The following is a 23665-nucleotide window of genomic DNA, read 5'->3' as shown; positions in this document are numbered from 1 at the left end:
TAGGTAGATCAATTTGGGACCAGTTGACATTTTTATTATGTTGAGTCTCCATAATGTAATATGCCTCTCTCTATTATGGTCTTCTTTGCTTTCTTAAACTGGCATAATTTAACTTTTAGGGCACAGATCCCGTATACGTTCTCTTAAATGTATCCTTAAGTACATTTTTGGAGTAATTGTAAGTGGTATTGTATTTTTAATTTTATCTGCACATTTATTGGCAGTATATGAGTTTCTTGTGTTGACCTTGTGTCCCGCTGCCTTGCTAAATGCACTTATTACTTCGAGGGGACTTTTGTAGACTTCCTAAGATTTACTACGTGGACATTCATGGCACCTGCAAGTGGAAATGGTTTTTTTTTTCCTTCGAAGCTTTGTGCCTTTTGTCTTTCTCGCCGCATCACTCTGACTGGAACTTCCAGGCCCGCGTTGTGTCGCCGCGGTGCGAGCAGACTCTTCACCTTGTGTGCAGTCTTGGGGAGAAAGCGTTCGGTCATCGGCCATTCAGTAGGTCGTGAGCTGTGTTTCACAGTGTTTTTATCTTTTCATCATGAATGGGTGTAGAATTTTGTCAAATACTTTTCCCAAATGAGTTTGTATATGTGGTAATGTGATTGTTCTTCTTCAGCCTGTCGGCGTGGTGAATTACACGGGAAGATTTTCTGATACCGACCCAGTTCCCTGGCATTGACGTTGTAGCACCGCATGTCGTGCAGAGACCTTTCTTCCACTCAGCGCTCTGTAGCCTCCCGCTTTAAATGTAACCATCTGAAGTGTTTCGTCTGCGTCCCATCGGATGGCGCTGCCATGTTCACCGTAAACACAGCGCGGTCACGGGCGCGGCCACCTTCGTCCTCCCGCAGCGCGTGGTTCTTTCCTTCCAGAAGGTCCCTCCCCGCCTTCCCTTACCTCCGGCTTCTGTTTGGCAGGCTTCTTTGAGCCCCTCTTCAAGGGTGGGTCTGATGGCTCACGATTTCTCTGAGTTCTCCTTCACTCGAGGATGTCTTTATTTCCCCTTAGTTTCTATTTGCTACTGACAGTTCTTTTCCTTAAGCTCTTGAAAGCGGTGCCGCTTCTGGCCCTCGTGGCTTTGGATGAGGGGTGCACCGCCATCGGATTCGCTGTTCCTCTGGAGGTGTGCATCGTTTCTCTGGCTGCTCGTTACTGTATTTTCCTTGTCTTTAGTTTTCACAAGGCTACGGTGGTGGTTCTTAGCGTGGGCTTCTGTGGATTTACCCTCTGTTGGCTTGGCTCAGGTTCCTGAATCTGTGTGCAGGTTTATGTCCACTGCCAAATTTGGGACGTTTAAGGCCATTGTTGTTCGAATACTTCCTCAGTGATGTACTTTCTTCTCTCCTTCGAGAACTCCTATGCCAAAACTTTAGATCTTTTGTTATTGCCCCGCAGATCTATTAGTAAAACAGTCTACAACTTAAGAGTTCAGTACTTGCTTAACTAACATGAAGGTGTATAATCAAAATACTGTGTTCAAAATTTACTTAAGTTTAGTGTAGGTATTTAAGTTATTTAAAATTAGGCCAACTCTCAGAAATTTTTTCCAGTTTTATTAAGATATAATTGATGTGTAAATTTAAGGTGTACAATGTGATGATGATATATATTACCAAATGATTATCTCTCAGAAAATTTGAATGTTATGAAAAATAGCGATAGTGATATATAGAATAACATAATTATCTGTGCGTTCATAATGATATAAGTGAATGAGTGAATGAATGAATGAATGGGGTTGAATTCTTTCCTGCAGTAGAATGTAAACTTATAAATGGATAAGTAACGGTAGAATTAGGAATCACTATTTGGCAAACACCAGAGTAAAATTCATTTGGATAGAATCATCGATTGTCACTAAAACTACTGAGTAAAAGTTTGATGAAGTAAAGCATTTTCCCCAAAAGATGCATGTTAAATTCAAAGAGGAAACGTAGTAGCTTTATAGCGGAGAACCCGGGCAGACACCACCTTCGCCAGGTGATCAAAGTTAAAGTCACTGTACATGGTACGTGCCTCCTGGTGTGACACTCTGAGGAGGACACAGCATCGCCACAGTCTTCCTGCCCAGAAAGCATAGCCTGACTCCCACGATGTGGAATATTCAAGAACCCAGATTGCGGGAGGCCATAAATAAGAAAAGCCCGTATTCAAAACTGTAAAAGTCGTGAAAGATGAGGAAGCCTGAGGGACTGTCTCAGCTTAAAGAAAAGTAAAGCACCGTGGCGCTAAAATGCAATGTGAGCTCGTGGGTGCGCGTGTGAGGAGAAAAATGTATTTCTTATTGTAAGTGGTACTAGTGAGATAATTGAGAACTATGAAATTAAAATTTGATTTGGATGATACCTTCAGGTCGGACACCAGTAATGATGCAGTGTTAGTTTCCCGACTTTAATAATTTAGTATGATTGTATGAGAAATAGCCAAGTTTCTAAGAAATATGCACGGGAAGGTTTAGGATTAATGGGGTGTCACGTCTCTAACTTAGTCTCAAACACTTCAGAAAAAATTGAAAATAAATATGGTAAAATATTGATATACTGGGAGTGCTCTGAGTGAATGGTATAGTGGGATTCTTTGCATTAAGTTGTAACTTTTTTGTAAGTAAGAAATTATTTCAAAATGAAAAGTTTCAAGATATTCTAAACCAAATCTTCCAGCTGTTTTGTTCTCAAGCCATGTTATTATATTTTCCTATATGTAGAAAAAAGGTCTTATCCAAATACTTTGTAGAGAATATATTTTCTTTTTGAAGATGCGTTAGTTGGTATATATTTTAGCCAGTGTTAAATATTGAATCTATGAATAGAAATAGCTTTAAAATACAGAAAGAAGAAATGAAGGGAGGAAGAATGAGGGAATGAGAGAGAGGAAATGAAGGATGGAGAAAATGAAAGAAAAGACGTTATTGCCTAAATAGCTTTCTCTACCAGGTAGAGGGAGGGAATGCGGGTGTGTGTGTAGGAACAGACATTGGTGTAGGTGTAGATATAGATAGAGATGATGCAGACGTATAGATGTAGACACGGACACAGACACGGACACGAACCGCCGGGACACGAACAGGACACACAGACGAACTTGCGGTTGAACCTGCGGACACAGACGGGAACCTTGGGACACAGACACAGACACGGAATTAGATATAGATACAGATATAGAATTGGAATCAGGTGCAGATGTAGGTATAGATACAGATGTAGGTATAGATACAGATGCAGCTATAGAAGCAGATATCACTGTATGTGGGATTTATAGATGTAGAATTAGCTGTAGACATTGGCATAGATAGATTTATATCAGCGGGGCGACTCGTCCCCCTGGAAGCGCGTGTGGATATGACGTGTTGCACGGAAGCGTCCTGACGTCGATTCCTTCCTTCTGCACTTACTTCCCACCGGCTGCAGACACCGGCGTGAGATTCCTTCTGAGTTCTAGCTGGATTTCAGCTTCACGTCACCTGTGGTCCGGGGAGGTATGTTTTATCTAGTCCTAAATCGTTTCACTTTTCGAGTGAGGTTACTCACCGAGCAGGACTGTGTGGCGACATGCACTGTTTGAACCTCATTTTGCTCTTAGTTTTCCTGGCTTTTTGTGGAGTGTGAGAATCCCTACAACGTAAAGCTTTCGTCAGTATTACCCGATATTCTTTATTCTGTAGTAATCACAATTGCGGGCTTTAACCTGGTTCTGATTCTTGTACTCCCTCCGTCCCGTCCCACTACAAAACCAAGATGTGCTGTCACTTAGTGCTGCTGCGGGTGAGGGTCGTCCTCGGGCTTGGTGTCACCGCAGCCTCGTGACTCAGGAATGAGAAGTCAACTCAGTTTTTTCTGGACAAGATCTTCCTTCCTTCCAGACACCACTTGTGCTTTTGAAAACTGCCGTTCGCGTCGCCATGTGCTTTGTGAGAGTCTGAACACCAATGCATAGCTGATGGCTGAAGCATCTGCGGTGGGTGGACGTAAGCTACATTTTTTTTTTTTTTTTAGTGTTATATCCTGTCAGGATTTTTATTTCCTGGAAACGTAGGGCAGCAGCCTAACACTTTTTCGTAGCTGATACATAATGTATGATCGCTCATAATTCTGGAGTCGGTCTGGCAATGAATGTGTTGAAACACCACGGTGTAATGAATTAGTACAGCGACTCACGGTGACAGCCCCTCTCTGTCTAAATTCAAAGCGTGAGAGCTGCTGGACTCTCCAGACCTTCTAAGTCCTGGCTGCGCTATGCCCCTCACCTGCTGAAATCGGGGTTCAGCTAATCGGAAAGTCCGGAAATCCGCAGTGCGTGGCCACCCGCTGGCACCCGGACCGCGGCCGTTATAAGTTAGGCCCTGCGCCCCTAACTTATTTCCCCGGGGATAAACTCAGTGGTTTACTTCTGGGGAATATGGGCCAGAAGAACAGCCAGCTCCTGCCCTTCGCGGGCTGGTGGCTGGATGTAGGTGGACGGGCATCGGGCCCTCCCGGGGGCAGCGGGGATCCTGGGCTGGTGGGCGGAGCCGGGAGGGCCGACCCTCCCCCTGGTCTGCGCCGTGACCCTCCCCGCTGGCCATCGAGTCAGGCCCCCACCGTCAGCCCGAACGTCATGGAGAGGGGGGCTGGCCCCCTACGCCGTGCAGCCCTGACGGAAAGCTGGAGCTCCCAGAGGCGTCGTGAAGAGCCCACAGCCCCGTCACCCAGGGGACAGGGCCGGGCGTCGCAGAGGCAGCGGGCCCTGATGCCCTCACGGCCGCCCTGCGTCCGGCTTTGCCAGGACTTTTTCTGTGCCTAGGTCTTCATCGGCGTCAGGCGTGACCCCTCTCCCGCCCACACCCTCCGCCACCCCATCTCTCCATGGCCAGGGCGACGTGGCCTTAAGCCTTGCGCCTCCGAAGTGCCCTGTGTCACGTGCTTCCTACCTTTATTGGAAAACTGATCCACGTACTCGGGACGTCCCCAAAGGCCGTCGGTCAGCCCTGCCGAGACAGTGGGAAGCGAAGATTCTGATGGCCGGTGTCTGGGACAGGGCCGGACACGTGTGTTTCGTGGAGGCCACTCGGGCGTTTTGATGACACCCAGACTTGGAGTGAAAAGACGGGGCCCAAGCCTTTGATCCAGCCCCGCTGCGCCGACCTTGGGCGAGTGTGCCCTTTTCTAGGGCTCGGGTTCCAGGGTGGAGACGAGGTGGACCCCACCAGACCTCCGAGGCCCTGTGAGAAACCGGCAGTGAGGTTCCTCAGCGCTTTCAGCCCTGCGCGGCGCCCCAAAATAGCACGAATTAATGATGATACTGGAGCATGATTTTCCCTTACAGCAAGTAGCTTATTTCTATCTTCGCATCTGCCCTTTTCCTTTAGATAATCTGTTCCTGTTTACCATGTCTTCAGTTATTATATTTAGAACTAGAATAATCTGATGCACTTGCACAGAGATGGCCGTGAGTAGCAGCTTACTGCGGAAGGCTGAAAATATTTCCGTTTGAGCATTTTATTTGAGTTCTTTTTCACATCTGCACATTTTGGGAAAATGTACTTAAAGATTAATAGGTTGGCTGTGTCTTTTCCTGAGAACGTAGTACGTTCCTATGAAAACAAATAAAATTGGATTGAAAATCATTTTCAGAAGCGGGATGCAGAACCAGCCGCTCTCATTCGTCCCTCCCTCTAATGCAGAAGGACAGACGGCCGGCGCCGCGACGGGGAGTGATCAACGTGCGCACGCGCAGTCGCGTCCGCGTTGGGCCCGCGGCGCCGGGCTAGGGGAGGGGTCTGCGCGTGGAGGGGGACGCCGAGCAGCAGTTCACGCCGAGTCACCGGGTCGTCAATGGCAGAAGTACCTGAGGTGCTTGTGACAGTAAAGATTCGAGCACCACCCCTGAGCCCGCGCCAAGCACCGGCCTGCGCGCTTATTAGGCCAGCGGCCCCGCTGTGTTCCGCTGCGTAAGGCAACGCAAAGCGCGGTTGGGATAACATTAAAGGGCTGAAAATAAACAGCAGCAATCAACAGGATGACATGAGGACACTGAGTGCAGATGCAGCATGTCCCTCTCACTGCCACCCGGGGACTCGTCTGGTCATCAGGAGCCAGGGCTGCAGGGCAGCGTGCTGATTGCTCCTTCCCTCCGCCTCTGGCTACGCACGGGGTGGCCGCGCTGGAGGCAGCTCATGGCACGAGCTGAGAGGACATCAGTGTCCTGGGAGCTTGTTCGCAGTGCAGACCCCGTGGCCCTACTATGTGCTGCGTCAAGTTGAGGTTTCTGGCATTGGGACATCAGAAGCTGAATAAGAGCACATGCCAAGGTAGATTCTGATTTGACTGGAGTACCAGCGTCTGAGAAAGCTTGTACTAAATATGACCTTGACCTTTCAACTGGTTTATGGATCCTGAAGATCAGTACAGGTTAAGAAAGCACAGATCGGACAAGTGCATACTTCTCTGGATTGGTGAATCCCAAACGTATACCTCCAGCGATGTTCCCTGAATTTCAGACTCACATCCCAGTGGACTCCTTGTCACCTCTAATTGGATGTCGGATAGGCATCACAAACTTGTGAACAAAACAGACTCATTTCCCACCGTCCAGGACGCGCCCTTTCCCCCCATCACTGCCCATGGCGGTGGCGTCCAGCTGATTACCGCAGCCGGAAACTAAGGGGTGTTGCTTGTGCCCCCCGTCCACCGCCCCCTCGGCGGAGAGCTTCCTGCCTCCCACTAGCAAGTCCTGTTGCTGCTACAGCCAAGCGTGCCACCCATCGTCTTCGCCGCTAGCACCCTCGTCAGACCTCCTGCTCTTCCGCCCCTGGGCTAGCGACACAGCCTCTGGATTCTTCTCCCCGCGGCCATTGTCCCCCCTCCCGCCTCCCCCCGTGTCCTCGCACCGGTCAGCACTCGTGAGACTTGGCGAAGTTGCAATCAGAGCTTGACGCACCTGTTCAGACACTAGGGTGACCGGACGTCCCACTTTGCTTAGGGTGGTCCCAGTTGACACATGCAGTCCTGATGTATTCATCCGGAAAAACATCTTCCTTCTTAAATATCTGCGGATTTGGGAAGAATTATCATCACTCTATTTAAATCCTTCCATTGGTTTTGAATTTCCCTTAAACACAGATGCAGACACTGACTCTGGGCTTCAGAGTGGCCACTGCTGCCCCCCGTCCCTCCACCTCGGGGCTTTGGCATGAGAGCTTTTCCTGGAATTCCGTTCTTCCAGAGCTGCCAGGGACTACTTCCATCCTCTGCAAGTCTCAGTCTTCATGTCAACTACTCAGAGGGACCCACCTCTAGTCACTCAAATTAAATTAAGCCCCCAGCGTAAATCGTCATTTGTCTATCAGCACCCTGAGTTTAATGTTATGTCGTGTAACGTGGCACTGTGTGCTGTTTCGTTTTATTACTTAGTTTTTCTGTTATTTATCTCTTCTGCTGTCATGTGATCTCGTGAAGACAGAATTTGTGTCTTGTCTCGTTTCACTCCGAGCACCGAGAACAGTGCCTGGAGTCACAGAGCCCCACGGAGTGTTTGAATGGATGGGTGCGTGACGAGTGCATAAGCCGTCATTGCTGGATTCTGTCCTATGGATAAACCCTGCGAGGCCAGGCAGTGTCTCCCTTTCTAGCTGAGTCTACAGTCAAAAATTTTAAAGTACAATTTTAGAAAAAGTCAATTTTCAGATCTCTTTCATTTTCTGTTCCTCTTATTTTTATTTTGCTAAACTACAGCAAAACATTACTCCACATATTTTCTTAATTTACGTGGATACTAGAAAGTTGCAAATCTGCCTTGAATTTGGTGCCGGTTCAATCTCCATCATTCTTCAACTTGAATTCCAGGCCTTTTTTGTGAAATCAGGTATGACTCTGGAAACGAAGCTTAGCGTCTGACTTCTACTGAAGTACCGTGGAAGCTGAGCTGTGCTCTGTTGTCATGGTGACAGGGCATGAGGCTCCATCTTGCTGTGCGCCAGCCCTGGGAGGGTAGTGTCTAACCACAGAGTCTCTGTCCCGGGCCTCACTGTCCTTGGCCCACACAGTACAGGGGACGTGGGAGAAGCGGAGGGCTCAGTGCTTCAGAGCAGGGGCCCAGGCTCTCCCACGGACCCTGCTGTTTACAAGTTGTGTCGCCTTGGGGTGGATCCCACTTCCAAAAACTGCTACCGCTAAGGCCGTGTGAGGTGTGCGTGGGAGCGTTCTCACAGCACTGGGCACAGTCTGGGCATGTGTTAAATGCGCACTGAACGGAGCCCGGCTACTTTTATTACTGGTGTGGCTCTCACGACGATGGCTTTGCCGGCGCCTGGCCCGCGTGCTTCCTGTACGTCACTGCAGGAATGGGACAGCAGGACAGAGGCAGACCAGGTCGGTTGGGGTGGCGGTGTCGGTGGCGCCCGGGCAGCTGTGTGTTGGCCGGAGCGGGGAGAACGGGCAGCTGGGACGCACTTGGGGACCTGTCACCACAGCCCAGGGCATTCGAGAGCGGCGCTAAGGTTCGGTGAGGCACGGTGTCGCTCGTGTTTCCTTTCCGGAAGTGACCCGACGTGACTCGACGGCTGCTTCCTTCCTCGAAAGGAGAAAGAAGCAAGTGGGCACGTTCTTCTCCTATTACAGCACATCAGACGGGCACCTGCGTGACGTGCGGAATCCGCTTGCCCGCCGGCCGTCTCTGCCCGTCCCTGCCCCAGCCTTCGACCCGTCTCCATCAGGCTGCTGGGGGCAGCGGTGGGCGGCGGAGGTGGCGAGCCGGGGCACCGATTCTGTCTTTGTTCTCTTAAATTCAGTTAGAGGAAACAGAGCTCCTTGAACACGGCCCTTGTGCCGTCGCTTACACAGGATCGCTGAGACACGGGGCTCGGCCCCTGTCCGGTGATGGAGCGTCCCCCCACATCCAGTTTGTATTTATTTGGAAATATGTCGGATCAGCGGTCAGAGCCCTCCTGAAACCGCGTTGTAATTCAGGCAGACGGTAAAGGAACTTTCCATGTTTATCCGCCAGACCTGACCTCCATCTTCTAGGGAACAGATTGCTGTGAAAGTTTTAATTAACTGTTCCTCTTTACAAGAATTTGTTTTTAGAAAAATGTGTGGATGACAGCATCCTGGCGACATTCTCATCAGGTTTGCGATCTGAGTGTCGCTTTCCTTTAGTGTCGTTGGCCGAGGAAATTGGGGCCGTTTCACTTTTTAGCTATTGGGCTTGACAAGAGCCGCTCAGTGCCTTTATCGTGCATCACATTTTAAAACAGAAAAATGTATAAAAGCTATGTGCAGAATGAAACTGGCAAAAATAAAAGTTCCTGGCGTTGCGAGCCTCTGTCTTTTTCCTCAGGCGAAAGCACAAGCCCGTTTATTGCAGCCGTGACAATATTTGTGTCATTTCCTCATGTCATCCCATTACCACAACTCGGCAGACTCGGCCGAGTTTGAGACGGATTCGGTGAAATCAGTTTCCTCCCCTTCATTCTTCCCCGTGTCGGCGGAGCGCCACAGCCCGGAGTCGGTGCTCCCCGAACCCCGCGGCGCGGCTGCTTTACGGACACGGACCCAGTCGTAACATGGCCGTTTGCGGGGGGTGGTCTTCACCCTCCTGAGTACAGTGTTTGGAAAGGTATGAGACTCGCTCAGTCAGGGCCGTTTACATGACAGTTCACTCAGGATTTAAAGCATATATGTATTTTTAAAAATAAAAGATTATAAAGAACAGTATTTATATTTGTAAATGGTTGTGTAGTTTGCCAAAAGCCTTTTTCTATGTATATCTCTAAATTTTAGTTTTACATTTGTAACAAAGCCAGGAAGTGAGTAAGGTGGTTACAGCACTGACCACCGCCTGTGCTGTGGAGTTAATGGGGACACGTGAGATACTGGTGTGGCTCAGATCGGTAACTGAATGAAATATCTGCTTGATCCGCCTTGAATCCTGCTCAGGCGTTAAATCTGTGACAGGACACTCCACATCAGTGGGGGAAGCGTGGCCGTCTTAACACCGACTGGCTTTCATTTGAGAAAAAAATAACGTTGAATGATCTGAATCATAAAATACATCAAAACAAACCCCAGATGGAGTCACTATTTAACTCTAAGGAGGAGAGTCAGGAAAAGATCTAGAGCCAAGTAGATACGAATATCACATCATCCCGGGTGGGGGCGGAGTCCCTGCACAAGACACACAGCCCGGGGGAAATACTGGGGAGTCCGATCGTGTCGAAAGTTTAGTGTCGGAAAAGGCGAGTCCCACCCGGGAGACAGTCTCTGTGTGACACTGTGAGGTGGAGGTTCAAAGCGGCGCCAAGGGACGGCCAGGAGGGGAGCTGCGGTGCGGGTGGCTGAACACCAGCTCCTGTCTCGTGACCCCCGACCCGGGTTACAGGGTCGGGTGGGGGCGGGGCCGAGGGGCGTCTGCGAGGGGGCATCTGAGGTGAGCTGCCGGGGAGGTACCGAAACGTCCCTTTCCGTTCCCCGTGGCGAGAACGTGCACATGACCACGACAAGGCCAGTGCGGAGACACGGGAATTGGGAGGACAGCCACCGCGTGTCCGCTGCACTGGGAGGGGACAGCCGTGCCTCTTCCCTGCTGGAGAAGCGTCAGCGCTGAGAGACGGGCTTGCGAGGGGTCACGGACATGGTCAAATTGGTTTGTTGTCCCCAGATGCGCCAGGGTCCGACCGTGATCAGCATCGGTCACGTTCCGGAGATGGGCTGAGCGATGCTGGCTCCGGACCCGTCGCCAGGGTGACCGCTCACGCGGAGCTGCAGAGCGCGCTCGTGGCCGTGGAGCCGTCTCCGGGCTTCAGTTTCCAGAGCTCCTGCACCTCCTCGTTCGCTGTCAGCCTGCGGCCCTGGTCTCCCAGCTCTGACGGGCAGCTCGCTCACGCGCTTGGAGGAAGGAGTCGTGGTGACGCGGAATTACCCGCGGGATACCTGCATTTCCAGCTGGTTTCTAAGATGCTCCCACGGAGCCCACGTCTACTTAGAAGCAGTGAACAGGTTGTTAAGGGACACACGAGACCATTGCCCTTTGGTGCGTTCGGGTGGTTTGGTTAACTACAGAACGCTCCAGGAGGGGACAGGACGGTCCGGGCCGGGCCAGCGCCAAGGTCCCATGTTCCTACGTTGGGAAAGGGGGCGGCCGGCTGAAGAGCGCGTTGTCACTCGGGCCGGAGCAGCTGCCCTCTGCGGGAGGATGTGAGGGGGGGACACGAGCGACACTAAGTGACGCTGACAGGCCGGGCAGGGCCGCGGAGCCAGGCCGGGTGGCGGGTGCCCAAGGCGTCAGGACAGGTTCCACGGCTGCCAGGCGTCCACCCCAAGTCCCGTCCCTGCGTGGTGGCCTCGGATCCCGTGATTTTATTTTTCCACTAATGATCTGGAAATAGTTCCCAGGTTAGAAGCCATTTAACTGACAGTCTCTGGCGGTACTGAACGTCACAACTAATAGATAATTACTACCATTTTAATGGATGACCGGGTTTCATCATCTTATAAGAGATAAATTGGGTTTTGAAAATTTAACAAGAATTACTCAACTTAATTAGTTATTCATCAGTACAGTTTAAAGTGATTGATGTCTTCCAGTAGGTAGAGTCTGCGTTTGCACAGTGAGCGCATCTGAGGAACGGTCCGCATTTACTGAGAGCATCTCCACGTCCGTGGGGAATCTGCAGGCCACAGTAAGAGGCGCGCGTCACGGGGGGCACCGGATTCGCGGGGCACAGGCGGGACGGGACTCACATCTTTGTGGCTCTCAGTTGGTGGAGGAGACAGAGAAACTTGCATTCTGTCTTTAATTACCCCAAAGTGACTCATTGTTTCATCTCCAGAGATCCCTTCCCTAGCGCCTGCCTCTCGCTGCCAGCCATGAGGGATGGCACAACGGAGCTTCTCCCACAGGTCCCCTTGTGCTCGCGAGGTAGCGCCTGCCCAGGACCTGCCGGGTAGCCTCCTGGACTGACGGATTCGGGCGCGGGTCACAGTGGGAAAGGCGGGAACAGCCAGGAACAGCCCGGCGGCCTCGCAGGCCCCGCCCCGAGCTCCAGCGCTCCAGGTGCCAGGCGCTGTCCAAGGTTGGGGTGCAGGAGGGCGGGGCCGCACCTCATTCAGGCCTGCTGCCGCCTGCTCGAGGTGTCCCGTAGAATGCATCTGCACCTCTCCATTCTCCCTGCCGCCACGTCCCGTCGTCCAGGCCACTCTCCTGTGGCCCGAGTTCCAGCCGCGGCCAGGTAACTGGTCTTTCTTCCTCTGCTCGTGCTTTCTCGTAGCTCTGGGCAACGCATGGGCACTCGGATGTCGCCTCTGCCTCTTACCAACAGGTGGTCTTGGGCAAGTTAATCTACCTTGGGACCCACAGTTCTTTAATGGAAAAATGGGACAGATCTGTTTCACAGGCGTCTTTCGAGCAACACACACGCATCACATGCAGACATGTGCATACATGCAAATAAACGTGCATGCACGCAGACACATAATTAGTAAACGATTTGGCTCAGAATAGCTACTCATATTAGCTGTTATTTCTGTCTTTTTAGTAGATGGTATTCAAAACTTTTCTAAACAGGATCTGTAAATATGAAGGAATACGAAAAAGAGAGACTACTAACACGATCATTTGAGGCTTTTTAAGTATTTTGATCTCTAACCCCTGAGTTTCTAGTGGCGAGTAAGCCTTTTCTTTCATTTACGCTACTTTGAGTTGAATTTCTTCACATAGAAAACAATTCTTTCTAATAACGTAATTCCTTTTACTAATATTATTCAAATTATGCTTTTTACAGTATATTTCCTCCGCCCCCAGATAAAACCCTTTTTAGAAGCCCTTATCATAACCTTGCTATAGAAGAAGAAAGAATGTTTTATTAGCTTCCACAAGACACAGCATTGTGTTAACGGAAAGTAAATGGTCTTTTCACCTAGGTGAAGACTGATTTATTCCCTGACTCTGCACACAATTTATCCTGTAAGAAGAGAGGAGAACGGGACTTAATGTAGATAGAAGCCCTAGAAAAATTGTACTTAGCGAAAGTGGCATCACTCGGTATCTAGCCGCTGAGGCAGAGGGCAGCCCTTTACTTAGCTTCTCCAGAGGTGGGGAGTCTCGGAAGCTCGGGAGTGGTAAAGAAATCAGGGGACCGTGTGGACGTGCACCGGAGGCCCAGGGTGGGCAGAGGGGCGCTGGCCACGCCTTCCTGCTGGAAGGGGCAGAGCCGGGGGGTGACGCCCGTGGCCCGACAGCGAGCCTGACGTGCAGAGATGCCCGGCAGCCTGGTGACCAGGGCAGGCCGCCGCGAGGAGGGCCGACGGTCCTGTGGGGCCAGTGGCTGGCGCGGAGAGCGGCTGCGTCCGTCCCTTCCTTGGGCGCGTTGGGGCGGACGCACTGCGCGCGAATCCACTGCGGGGGAGTCCGCTAGAGGAGAGTGTGCCGTGGCCCCTTACTGCTTCCGGGGGACGTCGCTTAGCGGCCAGATACGAAGCACTCGCACCCTGCTACACACAGGGCAGGGGGACCCCTCAGGCTTCAGTCCATTCAGCTTCCAGGCGGCCAGCGGGGGCTGTACAGATCAGACTGGTCCCAGGCTCTGACGCTGACCGCCGGATCCCGGAGGGACACGCATTGGCCATGGCACAGTCTACGGTCGCGGCAACACTCCTGGTGGTGCGGTGTTTGGCCGCGTGGCCGCGGTGGCCTCACCTTTCTCACCATGGGATTCACTCATGGCGCAGCCACGTCCAGCTCCAGGCCCCGTGCGACCCCGCTTCCTTACGTGTTGTCCTCCCCAGGGGGCGAGCTGTGCCGAGCGACGCTTGCCCTTTTGGCTTAAAGGCCATTGTCAGGCTCACTTTCCACGCTGTCAGGTCTGAACTCGTGTTGTAGGGTGACCTGCGAGACTTCCCGTGTCGCCCCCGGCTTGCCTTCCACCTCGGCATCCCCCCTTTCAGAACCCCAGGTCACTTGTCGTGCTCTGTTCCTGGTCAGCACCACAGCGGTGACGCGCGTGTCCTGTCCTTGCTTCTGTGCTGTCCTTCCCTTGGCCAGCGCCTTCTCGTTCCTCAGGACCCCCGAAGAGCCCTCGTTTCCTTGGAGGACGCTCCGGGTCCCTGCGGTCAACCGCTGTCAGCGCCGCCTTTCACGGAGTGTTGCCGCGGTCTCGGCGATGACGACACTGACCAAACGGCCACCGCAGCTGTCCGCAGAAGGGCACCGCCCCCTCCCAGGCCTGCGGGAGCCCCCGGGACGCGCCCGCCGCGGAGCTGCAGACGCACAGTCCCACGTGCTCACCGCCGGCCGGCGGCTCAGGCGGGCCTGGCAGGAGACCAGCACGTCCGGGCGCAGGCCCTGCCATCCGGGGTCGCGCGGTGCTCTGTCCCCGTCACTGGGCTCTGGCGGGGTCTGGACGCGTCCTCTCGTTCATCGGAGTGGGCTGGGCACGCTGACCCCTGAGGGCCGCAGATGTCAGCAGGGGTGGGTCATGGGTGACAAGACGAACAGACGCTAAATGGGAGGGAGGACAGCTGTGTCCCTGGCGGCCAGTGCGTGTCCGGGCTGTGGGGCCGTGGCCAGATGGCGTTCGCGGTGCTGTGACAGACGCGCATGAGTCCTGTGGCGCCAAGGCTTTCTCTGTGATTCAGGCTTTCTGATGGTTAAGGATTCAGTGATGACTTTGTCTCCTCCTGCTCAGAGCTCTGCCCGTCCCGCCCCAGCTGTCCCCAGGGGGTGCCGTGTCGGGAGGTCCCCGCTGTCCCGCGGGGACGGGTGCACTTCCGGAAGTACCAGTGCTGCGGGTGAGCAGGGCGCCGGTTTCTGGTTCAGGGCGGGCAGCTCAGGGTCATGGTGGCGGACGTGGGGGTGATGGCAGGCCGCGCCCCAGGGTGAGGGAGCCTCAGATTAAACGCAGTTCACTGTTTAAGTTGTTAGTGCCAAAAGCCACCGCTAGACCCAGGACCACAGAGGTGCAGACGGGATGCCACGCCTCCCAGTGTGTCGCCAGGCTGATCAGCCCCAGGCGTTCCCAGGGGAGACGGAGGCCACGGCGACCTCTCGGCCCTCAGACTGTCTCGAAAGTGAAGTGATCAGGCAGAGTCAAGTCAAGTGTAATAGATCCCTTTTCTACTTAGAATAAAAGAGCAATTTTAATTTTCAAAATAAGAGTCGTGCAAATGTTTGTTTCGTGCTTCGTTCTTCATAGCACTAAATTACTAGTCAGAGGCAGTAACCCCTGATGGATATTTTGAATATAAATCCAGCGAGGCTGGGGATTGTCATCATCTTCCGTCTCGTATCTCATCTCATCTCGGGTAGAAACGGGACAAAACGGGGAGCTTGCGGGACCATGAGTAAGTTCCCTCGTTTCTCTGAGCGATTCTTCATCTTCTAGGAAAGGAAGACATTGCTACTCATTTGATGAGAATTACTCCAGATGTAGTCTGGCCCTGAGCCAGCACGTGGTAAGGTTCTAATAAAGATTTATCGACTGCCGCTGAAGAGTGTCCGTCGCCCGGGTCCTCTGCCCCGCGAGCCCTGCCCCGTTGCGCTGTCCTGCGTGGCCTTCACCCTGCAGCCTTCCCTCGAGGCCTGCCCTTTCCGCTTAAGTGTCTCAGGTCCTCCGTCCGGATCATTTTAAGAACATTTCGACTGACTGACCTTGCTGGTTCCCAGGCCGTGCGTGACAGACAACACTTCGAGCATTTGTCTCACCGTTCAAAGTGGCTGCCTGTGCCCGGGAGGGAAGAGGCCACTCGACCTGGGGAGCCGGTTCTGACGGCCGATCAGTACCAGGCCTTCAGCAGTCGTGGGCTTTGCACGGTGAGTGAGAGAGTGAAAGCTGGGCAGTCGCGGTTTTGAGGTGTGGGGAGCTCGGTGTCCCCTCACGCAGGTCTCTCGAAGGCCAGGGCAGCAGAGCGGGAGGAGCACCGGCTGGCGGGGTGCGGTCGGGAGCGTCCCCCGCTCCACTCGTCTGCTGCGCTTTCTTCGGCAACACGTTTTCCCTCCTCCTCTTCGCGTCGCTGACTTTGAGTTGAACGGCTTTCAGAGCGTGCGGTGGGTTTCAGAAGGGGACATCGACGGACGCCTGCATGTCACACGGGGCCAGCAGCAGGCTCCGGCATGTTCACAGTTACCAGGAGGCTGGGACTTGTTGTTTGTGCAGACGAACGTGCCGATGCCGCCGTTGTTTATGGGACGAGATCAAAGTCGCCCGCCTTCTGAGACGAAGCGCGGTGCGCGTGTCACACCTCTGATGTGTCTCTGGTACACGTTGCGCCTCGCACAGTCCGGCGATTTCAGGGGAGTGAAGCCGTCAGCGTTTAACGTCGCTCTGGCTGCCGTCTCTGCGGCCAGGGGGCACCACGCCTCATTCTGGGAAACGGTGAGCAGCGGCGAGAGTGCGATCGTTTATCTTTTGTTTCGTTTTTTCAAGTTTCTAGTATTTATGTCAGTGGAAAATGACCCAAGCTAAAGTAACTTTAAGGGCGTTTATGTGAAAGAAAGGATGGCCCTCAATGATTAAAGGGCTTCTGAAACGTTTTAAAGTAGAAAATCTGGTTTTGTGAGCTTAGAAAATAGGGCAGTTGACATTCACGTTAAGTGAACAGAATGTGCCGTCAGCCACATAAAGGATGATATTCTTAGCGGGTCGTCGGCAGAACCTTAATGCCACTTTCCCGTCGTCCCGTGGTAACTTCGGGTTAGGTGTGGACTGGAGCGAAGAAAGGGGGTCGGCTCCTCCGGGGCGTGGGTCGGGCCCCAGCTGCGTGACTCGCTCTGGCTGAGAACTACAGGCTCCCGCGTCTGTGAAACTCAGTTTTCTTATGTCAGAGCTGAAAGGGGGTGCCCAGGGCGACACTGGAATTAGGGGTGATCAGTTCTACCGTTTTAGCCTGGGCTGTTCAAATAAAGTCTTTCTATGAAATTATCGGGAAGTTAGGGGCTGTAATTACTACTCTTCCCTCTAAATAACAATTTACTCACCGCATCTCTTAAAACAATACCAGAAAATGCACATGTGATTTTAAAACAAGTGATTATAGGTGAGTCAATTATTCTAACAGTGATTATCTCTGAAGTATGGAAATAGAAACACCAGGAAGTAGAAAGAGAGATTTTATTTTTTTCGTAATGATTAAACTTTTATCACGAATATGATAATGAATCACAACTTTTAAGCATCTGGTTATAAATTCCAGAACATGTCTAACCTACACCTAATGTCACCCTGACCGTATGGGAAAAGGCACGCCCAGAAAATATTGACAGCGATGTAATTTATTGCATTTTTTTCTGGAGAGAAAGTTTATAGCGTACATCAAAAAGCTTTAAAATATTTATACTGTTTGAATAGTTCAATATGTAGAAATGTGTCCTAAAGGAATAACTTTATTCCTTTTTTACTGGTGAAGTTCAGAAGTATTCCCTTTGAAATCAGGAAGAAAATCATTTCCAATACAACTGCTTGTACGTGGCTCTTCGTTACACGTCCTGACAGTGCAGTAGAATACGAAACAGAAATGAGAAGTAGGTAGATTTGAAGGAAAGAAACAAAAGCTTAATTAGTTGATAAAATTATCCCCATAAAGTCCAAGAGAACCTACAGCTAAACTATTAGAAATAAAACAGATTTCAGCACTGTTGGTGGATGGATGAGATGTACATTTTTTTAAAAAAAGCAGAATTTCTATGTATCAGCAATTAGAAAACATTTGAGAATTAACCAGAACTAGCCACAAGAATTATGCATCGGCATCTTCATTACAGCAATGTTTAGATTAAGAACATTCAAGAGAATCCTCAATGTAAAACAATTAGGAAATGGCGGAATCTGTAGTGATGTATCCCTGTAATGGAATGTCGCCCCAGCCAGGGACCCTGGAAGAAACAGTCACCACAAACCACAGCTTCGTGGGGGTCTGATACAAGTGTGGGGGGAAAACCCTGAGGAATAAACCGGCCTGGTTGGGAGGAAGCAGTTTGCAATCTCGGAGAACAGAGCGTGTCTGAGCAGAGCAGCCAGTCACCGAGGAGGGACGCGGCAGTTTATAAGCGACTTTGGACGTTTTATAGGCGACTTGTTACTTTCTATATTTTTAGCTGTTCTGTAATAAACAGATATCACACTTCAAGTCAGAACAAGAAGTTACCGTTTTTGTAAAATTGCATCTGTAAATGAGCTTTTCCTTTTATTCCTTTCTAGCTATTCTAGGGCTCCAAAGTGCTCCAAAGAAGATGAGAGTTATTTCGCCTTTTAATATTTTCTCTAGGAAAGAAGCCAACTAAGAAATAACAGAAAGTGCAGCTGCCCAGCTGAGACAGTGTCGCTAAGGTTGACGTCGAACCCTTTGACTCTGTGAAGGAGCAGGGAAGCTTCAACTGTTTTCGCGTTTGTCCCGGTGCCATTTATTCCAGATCGAATGAGAGAGACAGGAAACGCCGGGCAGTCGGGCGCGGGCGGGCAGGGGACCCAGCTGTGCCCGCCTCCGCCTGCCGCCCCTCGTCGTGGGCGACGCCGTTTGACGTCCCAGCGGAGCTTCTGGGCTCGACTTCCGCCTCCACAGACACCAGCCGCCTCGGCTCCTGGCGGCTCATGTTCGCCTTAAAACGCGCAGGATTCAGGGCGGGACCGGGGCTGTGCCGGCTGGGGAAGGCGGCCAGCCTGGCTGCTCTGGAAACACACGGGGGCGACTCGTCCATGCCGACGCGCGGTCAGGATAACTCACCCGGCCACGCAGCCAGCTCGTCCGCGAGGGAGCCGGTCATGCAAGTGAGGATGCCAGCGAGGCTGGGACCGGAGGTGCCGTGTGGCGTCGGGTCGGGGGACGTGGGCCTCCACGCAGCCCTGCAGAAGGTGACGAGCAGCCCGCTCAGCGGGACCCGGGCCTCCAGGGCCCAGTGTGCTCCGTGGCTCTCAGGTCACTGAGCAGTTCAGAGTGCACGTCGCCTCGTTTATGACCTGTGGGGGCTTCCGGGGGAGTTTTCTGTAACTTCTGTGTAGCCGCACCACGTGCAAGTCTGAACACTCTATAAATCCGAAATGCCAGCCCCCGGTGTGGGGAATCGGTTTACGTTGGTGCAGGTCGGTGGGGTTCCCTAACTTACGTCTGTCACTCAGCTATGTTTTATTAACCTGCCGTCTTGACCACTTCTGTGTGGTGGCCGCTTGCTGCAGACAGGGTTCTGTTCCCCTCTCCTGGATTTCGCTTGAAATACTTCTGCCGCCGTGTTCTCTCTTCTCCTTTTGCTGTCTCAGTGCTGTGTGGAAGCACCCCACAGTTTTTTGGGTGTTCTGGGGTCCTTTGATTCTTCGCATTTTGTTTTGTGACATTGCTGTTGACTTTTTCCCAGCCCGCGGATTCTGCCCTGGAGTGTGTCCTGCCTGCTGACCAGCCCGTCCGGGGCTCACTTTGTTCCCATAACAGTGTCTGTGGAGTCCTCAAGTGCATTGATTTTCAGGTGTCAGACCGTTTCTGTCGTAAGCCAAGTGACTTCGGAGCTCTGCACATGGGTGCCGAGACCAGGAGCGCAAGTTTCTTTAAAAATCAGGATTGTCGAATGTCTGGAAGATGTGGACGTGCTGACCCGCAGGCTGGGCGCCCTGGCGGGAGGGCGGCAGCTGCCGAAGCTCCGGTGGCGCCGACCGTGCGTGCGTCCCAGGCCACAGGGCCGCTCCTGCCGACGCGCGTGGTCGTGGGGCCCGTGGCCGCGGCCGCCTCCGAGCCGAGGGTCCGGGCAGAGGCAGGCCGAGCCTCCACGGTGCCTCGCTCCCCATTAGCTCCTCCGAGCCCGTGGCGTCCATGTGGCACCAACAGGCGTGTTTGGATGAAGACAGAGAAATTTTAGTAAACGCCGCCAAAAAGCTCAGGCTCCTTACGACTGTACAGACGTAACAACCAGACAGGTCTGTGAGTGCGAGACCTGTACACAGTCAGGAGCCGAGCAAGTGAGGTGGCGGCAGTGGCAGCCAGCCCCGATCCCAGAGGCCACAGCCGCTGCGCCTTCCTGCCCTGCCCCCTCCCACTGCCCCCGTGCCCAGCCCACCGGAGCCACGGAGAGCCCCGCATAGTTCCGTACTGCAGTGTAGCCAATGGCCATGAACTTAGTGGCTTAAGCAAGACAAATGATTTTTCTCGCAACGCCAGAGGCCGGGGTCCAAAACGGCTCTCGCTGCCCTCACATCAAGGTGTCTTTGAGGTTCCCCTCCTCTGGAGTGCTAAGGGACCGTCCACTGTGGTCCCTTTCCAGCCCCTGGCATCAGCCACGTTCCGTGGCCTGGAGCCCCCCCCTCCCTCCATCTTCAAAACCAGCGGCCAGACTTTGTAGGTCTCGTGATGCCATCTCTCCTACCCCCTTCCCCCCCGCAGGGACTTAATTACACTGGGTCACCACCGCGACCCGGGATAATCTTGCTGTTTTAACGTCAGCTGATTGGCACCCTAATTCTCATTTTCCATGTAACTTAACGTATCATCAGTTCATGGGGATTAGGCCATGGGCATCTTTGGTGGGGGTGTCGTTCTGCCTACTACAGATAGATCGACAGACAGACAGATGATGGATGGATAGATGATAAACAGACAGATGATGGATAGATAGAGATAGGTGGGCAGGTGGATTGTCCTCCTTTGGTCCACAGTTGGGGACAAATGGATAAGTGTGACACCAGTGGAGATCGAAACAGCACAGAGCGCTTAGTGTATCAGGTTCAGATTGGAGTAGAGAAGGCACCGCCCAAGGAAGCTGGACGCATCCAAGACCGTCCCGTTGACTTGGGCAATAAATAAAGACCTGGGTGGCACTGGAGGGGGCAGGAGGGACCCTTGCGAAATGAGGGACACAGTCAAGAGAAAAGAGGTCCGTGTGCAGCACAGGACCAGCTAGTCAGGTGTGTGTGGGTACCTTCAAGGTTCTTCCAGCCGGTCTAGTAATCAGAGACGCGAGAAGATTAATGAGAGACTGACCGAATTTAGTAGTTACGTGTGCACGGGAGTCCCACGCCTGAGAGAGTCGGGGGCCCCACTGACTGGACAGGTCAGAGACGGAAAGGGAAAGTGGGGGACATAGGACATCTGAGCTAAGGGTCTCCGTGGGGCTTCCGGGGGGAGGACGGTCACTGCAGGAGGATCAGAGCGGATGGTCAGTGACGAGAGGTCGTGCTGCTCCGCAGACGGGTCACAGGGGACCACTCTTACCATGGGCGAGGACCCTGTTCCAGTCCTCCTAGGCAGTTAAGGGCGGTCAGAAGTTTCCCGTGAGGCCTACACACACGCAGGCACGTGTTGGGTGACCGGTTCTGACCCTCCGCATGGGGAATTCTAATGGAACGGTGACTTAAAACCAGTCTGACTCTGGGGTGTGAAGTGTCCTCGGGTTCCGAAGTCCTGCAGGCGGTTGAGGGCTCGGTGGCGCTGCCATGTTTGCAGGCCAGAAGGGGTCCGATGCCAGCATTGTGTGCGGTTCCCCCCTGGGCTTCGTGGAGGCCACAACGTTGCTTAGAAGTCCAGGGCGCAGGTGGGGACGCCAAGATCAGACGGCTGTGCTCGGATTTGCCACAAGAGGGCGACAAGGACCCGTGCTTTCCCACGCAGGCCCGGACAATGGCCGTCTTTCTCTCCTGCACAAAAACAGTCTTTAAAATGCGTCATGAGGTGGAGCGTTGGGGTGTTCCCTTTCTCCTTTACATTTGGGCGCCACGTGGCATCCTCGGGAGCAGCGTGCCCGGGCACCCCAAAACGCCATGGGTTCACGCGTGCATTACGAGCCCCTCGTCACTGTCACACTCCTAATCTGTGCTGATGAACTGAGTAGAAATTCGAGTGGAGAAATCTCTATTTTCGGTCCTCTCCCGGGCTCGTTTACGAAATGCAGTTCTGAAGGGAGCGGAAGGGTTGGTCCCGTGCTTTCCGCTCTGACCCGTCAGGCTCCTACCGGTACGAGTCCCAGGGACCTCGGTCACATTGCCCCGACCGGAAGGAGGCGTGTGCTCAGGATCAGCGGTGCTGGGGGCTTGGAGTGAGGCGCACCCAGCACAGCCTCCGTGGAGGAACGCGGGGACTTTGCGTTGAAACGGTGGTGTCGGGCCTGACACTACGTCTGCCGCAACCTTCCCGTGCTGCTCTCCCTTCCCCCGCTCCTTCCTCTTCTTCAGAACCTGAAAATCCCCGAAGGTTTTGGCGGGCACGTTTATTCGCTAGCATCTTCTGAGTCTTCCTTGCTTTTGTGCACCCGTGTGTGTGTGTCCGAGTGTACACATGTATGTTATGTGTGTGCGTGCTTGCCTTATGCATGTGCGTGCATCTGTTAGTGTTGCTTTTGTGTGTCTGCATGTGTGCCTTGTGTAAGTGCGTGTTGCAGCTGTGACTGTCTGCAAGAGCGTACAATTGTATTTGGTAGGTTTCAACTTGAATTTGCGTGTGTGCGTGTCTGTGCACATGATGGCAAGGACCTAGACAAGCTGTCACTGGAGCCCCGTTCACAGTCACACACCTCTCTGTGAGCCAAGAGGGACAGCGTGCTGCCGGCGCCTGCCTCGTCGCTGAGCTCGGCCAGGACGCCCCCATAGCTCTTCCTGTTACCGTGTTCTCTGAGGACCCTACGTCCCCCGCCACCAAGTTCCATCCCTCCTGAGTGACAACGTCTGGGACGACCCCTCAGAGTAAGCTCGCAGGGGAGTCACCGGGGACCAGGGCTTCCTCCGGTATGTCAGTCTCCGCTCTGGGGACCGTGTGTGTCTTGGGAAAACAGAAGTGTAAACTGCCCTTTGAATTGATCTTTTCACTAATAGGACCATTTCATTAACCTCAGCGGATTCTCTAAAAGAAGTATTTTCCACTAATCTTTCTGTAGTTCGGTTAATGCCTGCCTTGAACATACACTCAGCAAAAATACCAGCGTCCTTTGCAAGTCCTTTTTCTTAGACTGAATTAACTTTTTTTCCCTGGTTGGCCTAGTTTTCAAACGAGCTTTTGCTAACTAGAGTATTTATTTACTCTAAATACTAGAGTATTTTAAAGAGAGCACTGACTTTGTACTTAGAAGCCCAAGTTCAAACGTGGGCCAAGCATATATCGAGTTAAACTCCTGGCCTTCACAATTTTCTCTTCATGACATCTGAGCATCTACAAATGTGGTCTATTTTGTATAATAAGGATCCAAATTCTGTATTGTTTTGTGTTTTGTGTCTCCATTTTTTTTTTTTTTTTATGGGAATAGCTTTGGCTTCCTTTTTAAATGGATCCTGCACACCGCTATGTTATATAGTAGGTTTGCCATAAACTCATGGCCATTGACATTTTATGAAAGAAACATTAAAAAAACGGGTACTTTTCAGACAGATTGTATTTGAAATATGTTAATGTCTTTGATTTTCTGCAGAAGCAGCAGAACGCTTCAATTCTACATGATCCAAAATAGAAACTCTGCTTCAAAAGAACACTGAAGCTGCCGACTTGCAAAGCATACAGACTACATCATATTTCTAGCAACGTCTTTTGATAAAGTTCAGTACTTATGGGCACCGTGAGAGACAAGGTTTGAGTGGGTGAGGTAGTGCTTAACCACCAGAAGTTTCTAGAAATGGACCCAATTTTCAAATTATCGCTACCACTGCAACAGAGCGTGAGCTCAGGCCGTCTCCTAAGTCACATCCACGGGGACAGGGCCACCCCTTTGGAGGAGCTGCTGGCAGATT

This window comes from Pteropus medius, unplaced genomic scaffold (assembly GCF_902729225.1).
Source record: "Pteropus medius unplaced genomic scaffold, Ma_sr-lr_union100, whole genome shotgun sequence".
Taxonomy (NCBI): Eukaryota; Metazoa; Chordata; class Mammalia; order Chiroptera; family Pteropodidae; genus Pteropus; species Pteropus medius.
This window is presented reverse-complemented; position numbering follows the sequence as displayed.